This window comes from Miscanthus floridulus, chromosome 5 (assembly GCF_019320115.1).
Source record: "Miscanthus floridulus cultivar M001 chromosome 5, ASM1932011v1, whole genome shotgun sequence".
Lineage (NCBI taxonomy): Eukaryota > Viridiplantae > Streptophyta > Magnoliopsida > Poales > Poaceae > Miscanthus > Miscanthus floridulus.
This window is the reverse complement of record NC_089584.1, coordinates 11581500-11599833: the sequence shown is the minus strand read 5'-3', so window position 1 is coordinate 11599833 and position 18334 is coordinate 11581500. Positions and strand designations below refer to the sequence as shown.

Here is an 18334-nt window from a genome sequence, read left to right as displayed (position 1 = left end):
ATCACTGAAACTGTCCCACCAGGCACATGCTACACCTGTGAGCTAGTGTGTGGCAGCTCCAACACACTCATCGTCGGTGAAAGTGGTGAGGTCAAGCTTCTTCTCCATCTCCTTGAGCCAGTCATTGGCCACAAGTGGTTCAGGGTCGATGCCATCATAGGTAGGTGGCCTTAGCTTCAGAAATCCTTCCAGCTTCCTTTGGAAGTCATTCTACTAGCCTCCCTAGCGACGGTTTGCTCCATTAACAAGAGCTACAAGAAGTTGGGTCTGTTGTGCCATCACTTCTACCAGGTTCAGTGGTGGTGGTGGTGGTGGTGGAATGTTCTCCTCAGGCGGCGGGGTATTCTCCAGGTTGAAGGGTATCCCTCCATGTCCACGGCCATGGCCACGACCACGGTTGTTGCCACCATGCCCCCATTTGGTTCGGCTGGTTCGGGGATGGGCGCACGTCCACGGTTCATTAGGCGATTAGATCGGCGGTTCAGCATCTGCAACATGAATCATAGGATTCTTAGTGTTTGTGCCATAAGTGCTTATAATTTAGTATGGTTACATGATTTTGATGATTTAAGGAAAAACATTTATTCTATCCAACACTCATTACAAAGAAGCAATAAGGTCTATAAAATGCAATAAGATCCAAAACATTCATTACATGGGTTTTATTACATAGCATCATCTCCAGTAGCTACACTTGAAGACTTGCGAGAATCGTACTACGCATAGGGTCTCATATTACATCTCATAAGGGGTACATCATGGGGTACAACTTATGGAAGCCACTGACATGACTCATGACCATGTAGGGTCATTTACTCTAACTCATACTCTACAGCTGGGATACGACTGTTCTTGATCTCGATCTCCTCGTTAGACTTGTGAAGTTAGGACACGTACTTCAAGGCCTCGATGAGCTCCTTAGTAGGCTTGGCTCTAGGTAGGGTAGGGCAGGCGTCTAGGTTGAGGCGAGTTGGGGCTAACTCAAACTCCTCTATCTTAGGCTTCGTCTTGCTGCGAATCTCCTTAGGTAGCTGATCCCACATACCCTTCATCTCCCTGAGGCGCTTCTTGTCAGACTTCCGCCAAGCCTGCCATGTCCTCTCACACTTGTCCTGTAGGAACTCGTTCTGCCTGAGTGCCTCAATCAGGTGACCCTAGTTGCGAACGGCCTTCTTCCTGAACTCCTCTAAATCCTGAGTCATGGTCTTGTTCCGAGATTGGATTTTTAGCATATCAATCCCTTTGGACCTCTCTCTGTCTCCTCTGCGGTTGAACTCGGCCTTCTTGTCGTCCAACTCTCTTTGCAACTCCAAGACCTTACTGTCGAGGTAGCAGTTCCTATTGCCTAGGTCGGTGGCTTTGTCCTGTAAATCTGTGACCTCGGTTCTGTGGACTTCTTCACGATGGTTGAGCTCGTCCTGTAGCTTGACAACTATCTTAAGTAGACTAGCTCGCTCCTATGCTCCCTGTGAGTCTCGCTCTTGGTACTCCCACAGAAGGGCTTGGTCCTGACGTCTCCTCTGCTCCAGCTAGGTCATGTACCTGTCCTGCTCCAGTAGGTGGATAGCCGAGATGCGAAGGCATCTGTCCCCCTCGGCAAGGATAACTCTGTCGGCTGCAAAACTCTGCTCACTAGGGGTAAGGTTGAGGTCGAGGGCCTGGGGAAGTAGACGAAACTCTGTCATCTTCAGGTGCTCGTAGTGGTCCCTCATCACTCTACGAAGTGCCTTGTGTGAGATAGCTTGTAGTCCCTCCTCAACTGTGTCCTCTATAGTCAACTCGGTGAAAGCTAGGACAGAAGGTAAGGTAGTGCTAGCTGGGAACTCGACTAAGGTGACAATTGGTCCTTCGATTCCTCCTTCCTGTGCTGGCTTCCCGGTGTAGGTGACCTTGACAAGCTCGTCAGGGACTCCTAACGTGACGAGAACTCGGTAGAGGGTCTGTGCAAAACCCCCCGAGCTCACGTAGGTCGAAGGTAAGCTTGGCATGGTCCAGAGGTAGCGGTCCTAGGGGCAGCCAGTCAACGTTCGTTGCCATCTGCATGTTTTAAGGAACATATGTTAGCAGGTCAATAATAGATAAGCCTTGCATAAAAGTAAATGCAGGGTCGGTATATAACCGAAAGAAGGGTTGTTCATGTCCTATTCTATCGTCCATTTTTTAGGGTTTTGTCCTATGGTCAAGTATGGCGCTCTGATACCAAATATCAGAGTACAAATAGTGTAGAATTACATAATTTATTACATCGCCGCATTGGCAGAATCAAAAGTAGCATTCATTCAGAACAGCTTGAAGATAAGATCGCCAAACTCGAGCATAGGAACGAACCCCTCAACCGTCAAACTCCTTAGACCTAAACTCCTCAGCAGAACCTGTGGGCCAAAATTTATTAGTACGATTTGTACTGGCCACTCCCACCCTATGAGCATTGCTTTGTGGAAATTGGATGCAAGTGGGATATAATCAAAAGGAACCTATAAGGCTAGGGTTTCCTATGTTTTAGCATATTAAGTATATAATAATAGTTGGTTAAGTTTTAACACCATTCCCACACCCATTCCACCCCATTTCCGTCCAGAGCCAGGTTTCGATCCTGGGATCAATATACCACCATCTCCACACCATCACCATACCATCACTCAAACGACAGGCCAACTCCCTCTTGGCACTGTCTTAAGGCCCGTAGCCCCTGGCTACGACCGACACTCTCTCACAGGGAAAGAAGAGGACTCATCTCTCTATCTAGTTTAAGCAAAACCCAAGAAAGGTCCATAGCCGATAAGTCGGCACATGTATAGATCGATCAACCATACACTCTGCAGAGGTTTTACATAACCACAAGATCTGCCTTCTTCGCTGACCGTCGTCAACTAGGCTGATTCCGGCCGCTTGCTAGCCTAGGATAATGCCACTCTACCATTCAGCCCTGGTACACCCCAAGTTTAGTCTGGGGTGGCTAAAACTATGAGTCATGAGTTGGGTCCACAAGGTCTCCATGAAGTCTCAGAAGGGTGTGGGGGAATCCTCCGTGCCCCGTACCTCCTTACACTATCCGCTATCAACCTAGCAGTAGTGGCAATATCCTACCAAGTAGTCCGGCTATCCCGCACCATATAGGGCAAGTGGTATGTAAGGCTTCCCGGTGAATCTGAGTACTAGTAAGTCCTTAGGGATGACCAAGCCAGAATGTCTTCATCAGAGTTTCCATTTATCGTGCCACCACAACACCTCCCCAGGAAAAGGCTGATTAATTCAGGGCTAACACGTGTCACACTGTGACTGGTCCACGTGGCATGCTGACGCCAGCAAGATGTCAGCATGGCATCATCATCTCGGCTCCGAGCTGATAGGTGGGTCCCACTGATGTCATCAACGTCATTAGTTCCAACAGGTGGGACCGGGGCCCTTGGGTCGCTGACATGTGGGTCCGGTCAATTGGTCAACGTTGACTAGTCAACGGTCAACATAGGCCGGGTCCAAACTGGGCCAGTTGGGCCTGGATACGGGCTAGGCTTTGCCTGCCACATGGCGCGCGCTGGTGTGGCCAAGTCGTCATACTGGGCCACTAACGGGCCATGGTCCACGGGCGTAGGTGAGGTGCGGTTCATGGTGAACCTGCGTGCGTTGGTGCATAGACCGCAGAGCCGGTCTATGAAGGACTTGGTCCACTTACTCCTTCCCAAGGTTTGGTTTACGTGCATGACGTGGTCGTGGTTAGAGCTCGGCGGAGCTGCTCGGGACGTGGTCGGCGAGGTTGTGGTCAGTGCTCGGTGGAGCTGCTCAAGACGTGGTAGGCGAGGTCGTGGTCGGTGCTCGGCGGAGCTGCTTACGATGTGGTCAACGAGGTCGTGGTCGATGCTTGGCAGAGCTGCTCAGGATGTGGTCGACGTGGTCATGGTCGGTGCTCGATAGAGCTGCTCGGGATGTGGTCGACATGGTCGGCAAGGTCGTGGTCGGAGCTGCTCGGCAGAGCTGCTTGGGACGTGGTCGTGGTTTGAGCTGCTCAGCAAAACTGCTCGAGACATGGTCGTGGTCGAAGCTTAGTGATGGGAAAACCCCCTTCTCTTTCCCGATGGGGCTCCCGCCGGTGGTGAGGTCACCGGTGAGCTTCTCGGGCGGTACTAGTGCACGATTAAGGTAGCCAAAAGCATCACCAAGCCTCAGCGAACGTAGTGGTGGGGTCAAGGTGGCAGCTAGGGCTTCCTAGGGCTCTAGCCATGGTGAACGGCAGCGTGGGTTCATCGGCGTGCATGGACAGGGCTGCAGTGGTAGCGAGAACCTAGTTGGAGAAGCGCGTGAGCTCCACGGTGCTTCTATGACCACGGTGGGCATGTTGGAGGAGCTCCTGGTACTCCCAGTGGCTCCGATCATGGTGATGGGGGCAAAGCAGAGGCAGTGGCGCTCCGACGAGGTGCGGTGCGGCAACGCAGGGCTCCGGTGGGCTTCTTCCTCGGCTAAGGTGAGCGTAGTGTGTCTCTCAACATGGCGGAGCCAGTCGGGTGTCAATGTTGCCTTTACCGCAATGTAGAAGATGTGGTGGTCTCGCCATGGTTGTGCTCTCGGCCATGGTGAACGTGTCCGTGCATGTGCGCTCCTGCTCCGATGTACAACATCATGGCTAGGGTCCTCCTTTTGGCTAATGGCAGAGCGCACGGCGTGTCCTGGGTCTCGGCAAGCGTGGCCATGGTGGTCTTCCTAGCTAACCAGTTGGGCTAGGCCAGAGCTCGAAGCTTCAGTAATGTTTCGATCATGGCGGTGCACGTTCCATTTGGCTAGGGAGGTGGTCTCAGCAAGATGGCTCACCGCAGGGTTTGTGGCGGTAGGATAGTGGTGCGGTGGCGAGGCGAGGCCACGATGAGGCGCTGCAGTGCCGTGCCGAGCAGCTACATCACTGTAGCTGATCGGGGCGGCGCTCCTGGCTCCGGCGAGGTCCTCCCCGCCGTGGCTTCCTTCTCCTCCTTGCTTCTTCCTCCTCCCTCTCTCTCGGCTTGATGTTGTGTGGTGTTGTGCCACCAGCGGTGGCGGTGAACGGGCTGAGGGTTAGGGCTCACGGACGTTGGCTTTTATAGCCGAGCTCCAAGGGCTTCAATGGCGGACGGCGATCGGGCGGTGGTGATACGTGCAGCGCATCCGACGGCCCGCGTGCGGTAGCGTAGGCGTGGCGCAAGGGGAACAAGGTCATGCGATTTGCGTGACCTTGGGCCCGCGCCTGCCACGCTGGTCGGCTCCCGATCGCGTGGTGGAGAATGCGTGGGCGAGAGGAAGAAGATGCTATTGTGCTGACAAGCGGGGTCGGGTCGTCAGGCGCTTGGCGCGATGTGGCTGCGTGCTGCGCGTGATGGCTGACGAGCGGGCTCGGCTTGTCAGCGGCTGTGCGCGTGCGGGCGGCGATGCTGGGCTGGCTTCGTGGGCTACGCGCGTGAAAGGGCAGGCGAGGCTGGTTCGCAAGGCCGAGCAGGCCTGGGCTGCTGCTGCCCCCTCTTCTTTCCTTTCTCTTTTATTTGTTGCCAATTTGGTTAGGGTTTATCATAATATTAAGTAAGTTAGTTAAATATCACATAAGGCAAGAGAATCCAAATCACAAGTGGGATTAAGGATGCATGCATGATTTATTTATTTAGGAATCTAATTACACATGTGGCATAAAACCAAACTATGCTTATGATTTTAAACTAGTTGGATCACATCCAATCCAGAACTAGGGTTGGGCTTCTACATGTGTCACTCAACATCACATAGGGCAAAAACAAAAATTTTGTAGTTGTGATTTTTGATGTGTGAATTTTTGGGTTGTTACAATAATGTTATGGTAAATATCTCCATGTGTTATAGTAACCCAACTATCATAAATATGTATTAACATTATCGTAAATTAGTATATAAAATTATCGTAAATAGAGGTGGCGATAGAATAACTTATTTTGTAGCCGGCTACTGAATATACTCTCCCTATGCGATAGCATTAGTCATGAATGCGCCAAGAAGAAAACTCTAAGCAATGGAAGTATTTGCACGTGTTGCAATCGTCGCCATATATACGTATACATATATAGATATCGATATGGTGTAAACACTGGGGACACATTAGGACAAAGTTTGTGAGGGCGTTGGGTGGTGAGGTGTAATGCGATGTCCCTTGCTGAGGTTGCCACGGTGCTGGTTGGTGGATGCAAAAGAGAATAGGGAAGGGATGGAGTGTAGTGTCTCCTAGCTGACAGGACAAGGAGCACTGAGAGCTCAGTGGAAAAGCACGCCATATGATTATATGAACAATGGTATGCAAAAATCAGGTATCACATAATTAGTTATTTCAGCAACATAATATTTTTTTCTGCAAAGAAGCAACGTAATCTTTTTCATAGATCCCTTTTCTGTGTAAAAATGAGGGATCGCCTTTATTGTTTCTCAAGCACAATCAATCGTGACTGCACAATATGTTGAAAAAATGTCGGGCGATTTTTGTGAAATCAGGCACGATAACATTATTAAAAATGGTGCTAGTTACCACACGATGGAACCTTGAGAATATCTAAAACATTTTATTCCCTAACCTACTCTCTCCACCGTCCACATTTATAAGCCACATTTCTAGTTTTGTCATACTATGTCCACAAATACTAAAAAGATCTCTTCTACACATCCCAAATAGTCAACATTTAATTCATTCATCAATTAAGCACCTCATTCAATTGATATTTGCCACTGTTTTGTTACCTGCAATATGATTATGGGGCTATATATGTTTTTTTTTGGCAAACATGCTTATTGCGCTTGTTTCATCAAGAGGAGAAGGTTAAATGTTGCCAAGTACAAAGGCTATTTCAGAAAGTGAGCCACGAACCAAAGAAAGTTAAGCACTGACCACAACAACCAGAGCTACATGCTACAAATATATGGAGCTATGTGTCGGATCAAGAGCTCGATGGTAACACAAGAATACAAGACATGTATGTATATAAGTTCAAGCTCTCATTGTGAGTTAATATGTCGATTCATGATGTTCGATGTTGGTAGATTGTATTGTTTGAGATGATATGTCGTTATATGATGTCCCTAAGGGATGTCGGTGTATGTTGCCTGATGAGGCTTTATGTGGGGATGCAACCTTATATAGTCTGTTATTGTGGTAGGGTGCAACTCCACCCACCAGGATTCTAGTTACGCAGCCCACAAAATTACTGTGCAAGTACAAGTAATTTCAATAATTAATTTAATTTGATTTAATTTGTAGGTGTCTGATAACAGGTGCACTCATGGGTAGCTGTGTGTGTTGATGTGCGTCATCCTTGTAAATGCAAAAAAAGAGTCCCTACGTACCTAGGAACGATTTGATGATTATAAAACATAACTTGACTTTGTTTTGTTTTCTTTTGACAAAAGGCTGTATATATAGTGGTCATGATGGCCTTGTGTGCGTCTACAGAAATTTTATGAGGGGAATAGGTCAAGAGAAATAAACAAAGGCTCTCCCGGCCGGCCGTCACAATCAAGTCCATTGAATCGAGGCGGCAAAATGACATGCTCAGTTTGCCGAGTGCCCCAGGTGTCATGTCTGATACTAGCTAGTGTCCATTAATTCAATCATATAAGCCAAACCGTACTCAATGTTGTATACACTGCCTCCATCACTCTTATCGTCTAGTAGGTTCTTCGTCAAGCAGGAGGGCCCACAAGCACAAATTCGGGCATCCTTTCACCCCCTTTTAATTTGTGCTAACCCATGAAGTGGACAAAGGAACATGATTCAATGGCCAAATCTTAGCTAAAATACGGTGTGAATTAGTCGCTAAGCAGATAAGGACAAAAGTGGATTCCATAATATCTTGTTGGAGCTATGTACAATCACTAAGTGAAAAACTGTAAATATACAGGGCATGTTCGGTTGAACTTATCAGCCGGCTTATCAGCTAGAATCTACAGTATTTTTCTCTTATAATAAAACAGTTTCAGTCGGCTTTAATACCAGCCGAACAGGCCTATAGTGTCGGGCAATAACTTACTGTCATGAGCCATGACGGATCCGCGGCCGTCACCAGCGCACGTCACAAATGGCTAACTAAAATTGACAGTTTTATTCTTGAATTTCTAATGAGCGATGTAACTATTTGTATGAATTAATAAAGCTTGTCGAATGGCATTCCCTCAAAAAAGAAATAGTAACGAGCTGCAACTAAAGCCCGTCACTAAACAACATCACCTGTGACCTGACAAGTGCTATATAGCCATTGCTGATGACGTATAAAAAATGACACATGACACACCACCCATTTGTCAACACCCATTATTCGGTCAAAAGTAATGGATTTTGTTAAGGCCCGGCCTGGCACTTTTTATTTATCAACAGTGACGCAATTGACTCGTTGCTCCAAGACAACAACTAACAGTCTCGCTACTTTTATATAACGGTCTCTTTTATATAATAATGATCTTATAATACCAAAAAAATCCAAGTTAATGACTCGTAGGCATCTAGGACCTGCTTGGTATGAAAAACGAATTTACACTAACTCTACCTCGTAAGATAAAGCTGTCGTCTCTACAAACTTAACTTGTGTAAATGCTGGCATTTGCAAAAGGATCTGTCTATTTGAAAATTGAGTGCTCTGTCATCTCTAATTACTCAAGCAATTTGAGGGAACAAATCACACAAATGAAACGAAAATAAAAATCTAGGTGATTGAAGACCTATGGTCACACGAGTAATCCTAAAGGCCAAATCACCCGAAAATCAAAACAAGCTGAATTCTATGTGAAACAAACATTAATATCACTCAGATTATGTAACACCTACATCCACCATAAATTAGGACAAAGAAAAACAAGAACAAATAAACATAATACAAAGAAATTATTACAAATACAAATAAATAAAAATAATCAAAATACAAAGAACAGAAAATTTCTATGGAAACCAAAATAATCTGAGGACATTGTATGAACCAAACAAATCAAAGAAAATAAACAAATTAAATTCTGAGAGCACTGCTCATGCAAACAAATCAAAATAAAAGTACATTCAAACTAAATAGGTTATGAGGACAAACATGTGCCTAATAAACTTCTTTCACTTAGTACTAGTTACATCAATAATACCTAGGATTACACTTAATCAACCACGGTAAGTGTAGTTCAACTCTAGTGTAAGTACAAAATTAATCCATAATAACATGATAGTAAATTAATTAAGTGTATTTATTAGGTGGGGCCATTCTTTTTTACTATATATAGATTTTTCTACTAAATAAAATCCAGCTGACATGTGGGATAAAGACGTGTTTCCCAAAATCCAGCTGACATGGCACCCACGAGTCAGCAAAAAAAAAAAACAGCTTAAATGACGCACCGAAGAGGCACGGTACGTATATACATTTCTATATAATAACTGTCTTCTTTCCGTACGCGCTATGTGCCTGTCGTCACCATCGATCTAATATCTAGGCCTAAGTAGTACGCGTAGGCATAGTCGCTACATGTATGGCGTGACTATGAGACGGACACCACAGATCGAATAAAGATCAAATCAGGTGGCTAGAAAATTCGTGTGATGGAGCCAGGCAAAGTAGCTTTTGTATTACAAAAAGTGCGTGAGGGCGGGAAAGTTCATGCACTTATCCAAAAGATGAAACGAGTCAGGTACCACCTTCAAACAAAGGCCATAGTCGACGAAAGTGCCTCCCATCAGTTTATATTGTCAGCACCTGAATTCTATTTTTGGCATTAGCAGAATTCTTACTCTCATCGAAAGAAGATGACACTAGGAGTTGAGGTAATTTTCTAATTTATTTCTCACATAAAATACCATGCCAACCTAAGGGGTTGGAGATACATATTTATAGGCTGCTAGCCAGCCAAACATATGCCAAGATGTTAAGTATATGCTAAGATGTTAGTCCTAGATGTTGTCCTAGATGCTAGTCCTAGATGCTGTCCTAGATGTTGTCCTAAATGCTAGTCCTAGATGCTAAGATGTTGTCCTAGCCAGTCAAGAATGTTGTCCTTGCTGCAGCTCCACAAAGACCAGCCAACACAGAGACTTATCAATCATTCTTTCCCTAAGTCTTGTGCGTCGTCTTGTGAAAAAGTTGAACCATCCTGGTTCTGGAGCAGAGCTCAAGGAACTTGATCCTTCCAAGAGGCTTGGTAAGCAGGTCCGCAAGCTAGTCCTTGGTGTTGATGTAGCTCGCCTTGATGCTCCCTTCCTCTAAACAGCCTCGGATGAAGTGGTACCTCACCCGGATGTGCTTACTCCGTTCATGAAAAACAGGGTTCTTTGCCAGGGCCAGAGCGGACTTGCTGTCCATCCTGAGCTCCACCGCTCTAGTGTCTCTGCCGAGGAGTTCACCAAGCAATCGAGCGAGCCAGAGCGCCTGGGTCGAAGCGGTGGAGGCCGCTATGTACTCGACCTCGCAGCTGGACAGGGCCACCGCCTGCTGCTTGACCGACTGCCAGCTAATGAGGCACTTGCCGAGGAGGAAGAGGATCCCGCTCGTGCTCTTGCTGGTGTCGATGTCGCTGGCGTGGTCGCTGTCGCTGTACCCGACGAAGTGTGCCGCCCTAGGGCACCTAGGGTAGTAGAGGCCGTGGTCGAGAGTCTCTGCAACGTAGCGGATGATCCTCTTCATAGCCTGCTGGTGCTCCGTCGTCAGTCGCTGCATGAATCGACTAACGTAGAGACGGAGAATGCCAAGTCTGGCCGTGTGTGGGCGAGGTAGCGAAGGCTCCCCACAAGACACCGATACTACGTAGCATCCACCTCCTCTGTCGTGCTGTCGTGGCTCAGCTTCAGCCTCTCCTCTATCGGAGTAAGAGCTAGGTTGCAGTTGGTGAGCCCAGCTAGCTCAACGATGCGCTTGGCATAGACGGTCTATCGAAGCGTGATCCCGGAGTCATCCTGGTGCACCTTGATTCCCAGGTAGAAGGAGGGAGGCCCTAGGTCACTCATCTGGAAGGTGGCCTTCATCTCTTCCTTGAATGACGCCACCTCCGCATCCTTGGTGCCGGTGATCACCAAGTCGTCGACGTAGACACCCACCAGCAGAGCATTTCCTCCACTGCCCTATCGATAGATGGCCGCCTTATGCGGGCTTTGCTCGAAGCCCATCCCCTTTAGCGTGGAATCCAACTTAGCATTCCACGCCCTCGGTGCTTGCCGTAAGCCATAGAGGGCCTTGCGCAGGCGGAGCACCTTGCCCTCCTTGCTGGGGATCACATATCCCAATGGCTAGTGCACGTAGACCTCCTCCTTCAAGTCACCATTAAGGAACACCGACTTGACGTCCATGTGATGAACACGCCATCCCTCCTGGCCAGCTAGCACAAGGAGGAGTCGCACGAACTCCATCCGTGCCATGGGAGTAAAGGCGTCGTCGAAGTCGACCCCCTCCTGCTGCACAAAACCTCATGCCACCAAGCGAGCCTTGTGCTTGACGATGGCGCCGGCTTCATCCCTCTTCAGCTTGTACACCCACTTAAGGGCGATCACGCGGTGACCACGAGGAAGGCCAGCAAGCTCCTAGGTGTGGTTCTTCTCAACCACATCCATCTCCAATTGCATCGCGGCGTGCCATGCCGTGTGTCTCTCGGCCTCTGCAAACAACCAAGGCTCGCCGTCGTCACATGCAAGGTGCAACTGCGCCTCTAGGTCGTGAGGCACCAGTCCTGGCACTGGCTAGTCATCGAGAAGGTTCTCCATCGTACGGTGCTACAACGGCTCGCCGTCGTGGTATGCGTCGATGCACTTCTCATCGTGAGAGAGCGGAGTAGCGAGCTCAACCGGGCCGTGCTCGACATGAGCTGGTGTTGGAGTAGATGTGCCCGGAGAGGTGCCTGTCGGTGCTAGAGTGCGTGGCGGTGCCGACTGTGGTGGAGCTAGCGAAGAACTCATCGCAGCCGAGGTCCTGGCTAGAGAGCGTGGTGCTGTCGGAGTAGCAGTCGTCGGGGTCGGTGGAGGCTCGGGGACTAGGGTAGACATGCTCGTCGAAGAAGAGCTGCCTACTCCCCCAGCTCCCTCGAAGTGGACATACTCTATAGTGAAGTCATCGTACATCGGAGCCGAGCCGTCGTCCATCGCCTTATCCCACGCCCATCCTCGCCCTTCGTCGAACACAACGTCGCATGCCATGCGCACACACTGTGTCTTCAGGTCAAGGATGCGGTAGGCCTTCGAGCCCTCCACGTAGCCGATGAACACTCCCAGAGTGCTCCTGTGGTCGAGCTTGCTGATGTGGCCAAGCTCTTTAGCGAACGTGAGGCAGCCGAAGACCCGCAAGTGGGAGACTACCGGCTTGCGCCCATACCAAGCCTCGTATGGCGTCCTGTCGTCGAGCGCCTTGGTAGGTGAGCAGTTGAGGATGTAGATGGCCGACACCACCACCTCTCCCTAGAAGACAGTCGACATCCCCCTCTGCTTGAGAAGGGCCCAAGCCATCCCCACAACCGTCCGGTTGCGCTGCTCGACGACGATGTTCTACTATGGGCTGTACGGCGTGGAGTAGTAGCGTTGAATGCCCTCATCAGTGCAGTATGACATGAATTCAGCCACCGTGAATTCGCCGCCGTTATCGGTGCGCAGCACACACAGCTTGCGGCCGCACTCTACCTCTGCAGCAGCCTATGAGCGCCTGATGACGTCCGCAGCCTCTCCCTTGCTACCAAGGACCATCACCCACATGTAGCAGGAGAGGTCGTCGGCAAGCAGCAGGAAGTAGCGTCATCCTCTCGGTGTGGCCGGTGTCATCGGGCCACACAAGTCCCCGTGCACAAGCTCGAGTCTCTCCTTGGCTCAAAAGCTCGCCCGCTAGGGAAAGGGGAGTCACCTCTGCTTTGTCAACACGCAGACATCGTAGAGCTACTCCACATGGTCGAGGCACGATAGGCCTCGCATCATCTCCGTGGCACTGAGCCGCTTTAGGGCCTCGAAGTGAAGGTGCCCGAAGCGCTCGTGCCACTGCCATGCCTCGTCATCCCAACGAGCAGCGAGACAGAGGGGTTATGCCACCTGCACGTTAAGGATGTAGAGTCAATTTGCGCTTCTGGATACCTTGGTAAGAAGGAGGCGATGGTGATCCCAGATCCTCTTGACTCCATCCTCAACCACCACGCGTGAACCGTTCTCATCCAGCTGTCCCAAGTTGATGATGGAGTTCCTCAACGCGAGGATGTAGTAAACTCCGGTGAGCAGCTTGTGCTCACCAGACATGACGGTGAAGATGATGGAGCCGACGCCCTTGATCTCCACGCCGGAGGCATCCCCAAACTTGACGGAGCCTCGGACGCTAGAGTCAAGCTCGGTGAATAACTCCCATCGACCGGTCATGTGATGGGTGGCGTCGGTGTCGAGGCACCACCCGTCAGTCTTGTCGTTGCTGGAGCAGTTGCCGAGGAGGGTGTGCGCTTTTAACTCATCAAGGTGGAGGAGAGTCGCTGCTGCCGGTGCCGCTGGAGGTAGCTCGATGCTTGCATGTGCCATGAAGAGAGCCGGCTCCTCCTCCGCCTGTGCGACGTGGGCATGGCCGCGTCGTGGCTGTCGACAGTCCTTGGCCCAATGACCAAGCTAGCCATAGTTGCGGCAGGTGTCGTCTTGTGCTTACTGGCGGTGCCGCCCTAGGCGCCTCCACGGGCATCACCCTCGGCACGTCCTCGTGCCCTGGCCTAGGTGTCTCTGTGCGCCTTACGTAGCTTGCCACGCTTGCAGCCGCCTATCGCGGAAGAAGGCTCCCCCTTCTTCTGGTCACCTTGGCAGGCAGTCCACTACTCCTGAGTGAGAAGGAGCTTCCCGCCAGTGGTGATGGGCCCCGAGAGAGACTGTGGCTCATCGCTGTCGATGACCTTGAGACGACCTATCGCCTCCTCGATCGACATCGTGGAGAGATCTAGCAGGGACTCTATCGAGCGAGCCATCTGCTTGTACTTCTCGGGGACGTAGTGGAAGAGCTTTTCGACCGCTCTCTCCTCGTCGTAGGTGTCATCGTCGAACTGTACCATCTTCTGCAACAGAGTGTTGAGACAGAGAGCAAAGTCATCAACGTCCTCACCTGGCTTGAAGGCCAGGTTCTCCCACTCCTTGCGAAGTGCCTACAGTGTGGACTTGCGGGCGCGATCGCTGCCAATGCGTGCCGCAGCGATGGCGTCCCAAGCCTCCTTGGCAATCCGCTTGTTGGTAAGCGAGAACTGCATCTCGGACGGGACTGCAGCGATGAGGGCATCTAGCGCCCGTCGATCCTGGCCGTAGTCGACGTCATCGTACCAGACTGCCTCCCACATGTGCCGCACCTGGAGCTTTACCCTCATCACCGCAGCCCACTCGACGTAGTTGGTCTTAGTGAGGGTAGGCCACCCACCGCCGGAGCTGACGTCCCTAACAACATCCTGGAGCCCGTGGTAACCACAGTACCGATCTGAGGAGAGAGAGCCATGCTGCCTGTAAAGGCCACGCTCTTCATCGACCTATCCGCCACCGTTGTCGTGCGCGCCTCCTCCAGGAGCGCCACCACCGTGCGCGCCTCCTCCAGGAGCGCCGCCGGTGCATCCGCGCCTATTTGGGCTGCCGCCGCGCTCGTGGGCGTGCGCGGCTACCCACTACGCTACCTACGCTCGCGCTGCCTCCCTCCCCAGCAGCTCGAGGTCCACGTCGGCGCTGTCGTCAGCAAAAACGGAGCTGCTGATGCTGCCGTGCAGAGCCTCGACCTCTGCTGCCGCTACACGCGCTGCATCCGCCGCCGCTGCTGCTTTCGCCTCCGCTCTGGCTGCTGCCAGCTCCGTCGCTGCCAGCCTCGATGCCCTTGCCACCGCTCGCTCGTGTTCCTCTGCCGTGGCAAGTTCGGGCTCCTGCCGACGCCGCGTACTCGAGGCGACCGAGCGCTGAGACTGCCCTGCGGACATGACGCTCTACCGGGGGTGCTGCATGGGGAGAGGGTGCGCAGAGGGAGAGGAGTGAGCAGGAGCGGCCGGAGCTGCTGCTGCTCCTAGCTGGGGCTGTTGCTATAGGATAGTACGGCTCCGATACCACTTGTTAGTCGCTGAATTCTTACTCTTGGTAGTAGCAGAATTTTTACTCTCATCAAGAGAGGATGACACTAGGAGTTGGGGCAATTTTTTGGTTTATTTCTCACATAAAATGACATGCCAACCTGAGGGGTTGGGGATACATATTTATAGGCTGCTAACCAGCCAATCATATGCCAAGATGCCAAGCATATGCCAAAATGCTAGCCCTAGATACTGTCCTAGATGCTAGTCCTAGATGCTAGTCCTAGATGCGGTCCTAGATGCTAGTCCTAGATGCTAAGATGTTGTCCTAGCCAGTCAAGGATGTTGTCCTTGTTGTAGCCCCACAAAGACCCGCCAACACAGAGACTTATCCATCACATATACCCTTGGTCGTCCCTTCTTCGCCTAATCAATTATAGGTTTGGATAGTGATCACCGGAGGGTTTCTCGTCGAGTAGTAGCTTTGATTGATCATAATGAATTTTAGTATCTTCTCTGTTCCAAATTATAACTCGCTTTAACTTTTTTAATACATCAATTTTGCTACGCATTGTACGTCTAGATACACATTCGACCATTCGAGCACATCGCCGCCGGGCAATGTCGCTGGGCTCTACCCGAGCTGAGCATGCGGTCACTGTCAATGCCACTACGATGGACCACTTGGACACGTCAACGCCGGCAACGTCGTCGGGCTCAGCCTGAGTTAGGCCCCATTTGGAGGGGCTTTGCTGCGCGGCTCCAACTTCAAAGCCCCGTTCGACTTACCTCATATTCAGCTTGTTCGGCTTCTTTTTCAGTCGGAATAATATTTTTTTCTCACAATAATTCAGCTAGAACAGTGTTTTTCAGCAAGTTTGAGCAAGCCGAACGGAGCCTAACTTACGATCTGGCACTGTTGAGAAATGTAGATCACTGTAGCCCCCCGAAGAAACAGCTCCGCCTCCGTCTAAACAGATCTGTAAAACATGCGAAGCCGCAAGAGCTGCAAATGGGTGGCTCCTCCCGGCTCCGCTACACTACACGAGCACTCATTATCCACGGTATAAGCTGGATCCTCATCAAAACTAAAGATCATTTCCGTAGAAGACACAGTAGTTGTGGAATAGAGTGTCCAGCAAGATGGAAATCGTCCTATGTTGTACCGTGGAATCTTTCATTTGAAAATAGCAATGCGTGCGTACGTTCTCATGGTCATGGTTCCAAAATCCACGAATCTTTCGCAAGGGATGAAATCCAAACAGTCGTACTACTTCCGTGGCAGGCCGGCGCACAGATTTTGCTGCTGTGTCATTCACCTTGTTGCCAGCACGTACGCGTCTGTACTGGTACACTTTGGCCGGACGGCCGGGGGTACATAGGAGTACGTCCTTGCTTTGCGCGTGTCTTTATATGCGTTCCGCGACGGGCTGTTCATTCAAATATGAAATATCCATTCATATACAAAATACATGTGATTTTCGTTTGTCTGTTTTTGCATGTGCATACCTATCGTACTATTTCCAAAACTTTTTGTTTTTGTTTTTTAAATCCTTCGTTTCAATTGGGCCTAATTACTGGGTTTGTTTAGTTTACGATGTTATCAGATCGACAGGATCACTCTTTGGCGTTAGCATCGTCGTGGACGTCGTCATATAAATTTGGTCGTTTCTCTTGGAGCATACGCCGTCACCTAGTGCTGGAGGAGTAGTATGTTAGTGTTGCTCCTCTATCCTACTTGCTCTGTTTATTCCCGGTGGTGGCCGTTTTGGCCGCATCTCCGGTCCGATCCTTTCCAGTGGGTGAGATCAGCTTAACAAAATGTCCTTCGCTTGGTTTATAAGCCATGGCTGAAAGTACTGTTGACGATTTATTGTGAGAGAAGAATACTATCCGTTGGCTGAAAAAGTATGGCTTATAAGCCAAGCCAACAGGGCGTTGTCGGAGTCTGCAAGCCCCAGCTGCCTGCATCCCATACGCATGGCGTCAAAATCTACTAGCTAGCTAGCTACTCGATCGACCTAACCCAGTTGGATCATGATTAGCCCTACCATTAGTTTATCACCAGCTTCCAGCTATGCTCGCAAAGCTGGTGGAAGGAAAGAGCAGCATGCTCTCTTGCAGCAGATCATAGTAGTAGCCCAGCGCGGCGGTGTCAGCTACATACCTGCTGCGGGCCGCCTGCAAAGGAGTAGTAGGTACGTTGCAGGAATAATCCGGTCCATGCCGCCGGTGATCCCCAGTAACCACCCCAAACGGCGAAATCGTGCCGGCACCGGCAGGCATGGTCGCGCCTGCCTGATCAGAGAGGGAGACGGCGATAAGCTACTACTGCTAGCCGCGTACGTACGTACAGGTACGCACGTTGGACCCGACCTCGATACATGGACCGACCAACCAATCGAGCTAGCTGTCCATGCTTGACCACTAACTAGCTCACACTAGCAGAGGAGATCGATCCATCGATCAGTGGGCGTTGCGTGGTCGACACGGACGTACGCTCAGGCTGGCGGCGATCACATCAACGGCCCATCGGCAGTGATCTTATCTAGCTGCTGGAGGCATGGGCGGCGGATATGGATCGAACGCTCGATCACTCACCACATGCAACTCGGCAAATCCAGCGAGGAAGGAAGAGGCAGACGACGGCGGCCGGGCCGTCCACCCACGCGAGCCATGGGTCAAGCCAATGGGCACGCCGCCGCCGTCCGTCCGTCGTCGAGACATGACATGCATGATGATGCCGTAGCTAGGAACGCACAGGCAAAGGGACAAACCAAACGCCTGGCCTTTGGCTTATTGTTCGTTGGCTCTGCAGCTGCAGCCTGCCTGCCTGCCTAAGCTGTTCGGCTGACATTAATTCCGCACTGTAGCAGCTGAAAAATACTGTAGCAGTTGATTTTTCCACGAGAGGCTGGAAAAAAAAACTGACCAGCCAGCCGGACGTGGGCAGCCGACAAATTAACGTGCGGCGGATGCAGACAAACTACAGACGCCGCCAGGCCGGACGGACGGACGGTTCGCATGCATCATGCATGCACTCACGGCCTCACGCACCATTTTACTTTTCACTAGCTTGCTTACGCTGTAGTAATGCTATACTAGCAGAGTAGTACTAACTGCCATCTTCTCGATCGAGCTGCGAGCCTGCTATGCAGGCAGGAACAACAGGTACACGCACATAAAGCTTGGCCTCGACCTGTTCCACGTACCGGCAGAAAGATGCTCGTCCTTTTGCATAATCGGGTCGATCACTCGCAGCACTCACCTCGATCTCGACTGATAGATGGCAGAGGCCGGAGACTGGACACTCCCAAGACGCTGCTGGCTTTTGCAGCGCTTGGAAGCACTGCGGCTGCCGGCTACA

The 18334-nt window shown here is 50.7% G+C and overlaps 1 pseudogene; it reads left to right on the top strand.

The window, feature by feature from the left end:
- The first annotated feature begins 13507 nt into the window (after nt 1-13507).
- On the top strand, nt 13508-17821 carry LOC136454239 (uncharacterized; annotated as a pseudogene).
- Nucleotides 17822-18334: the final 513 nt, after the last annotated feature.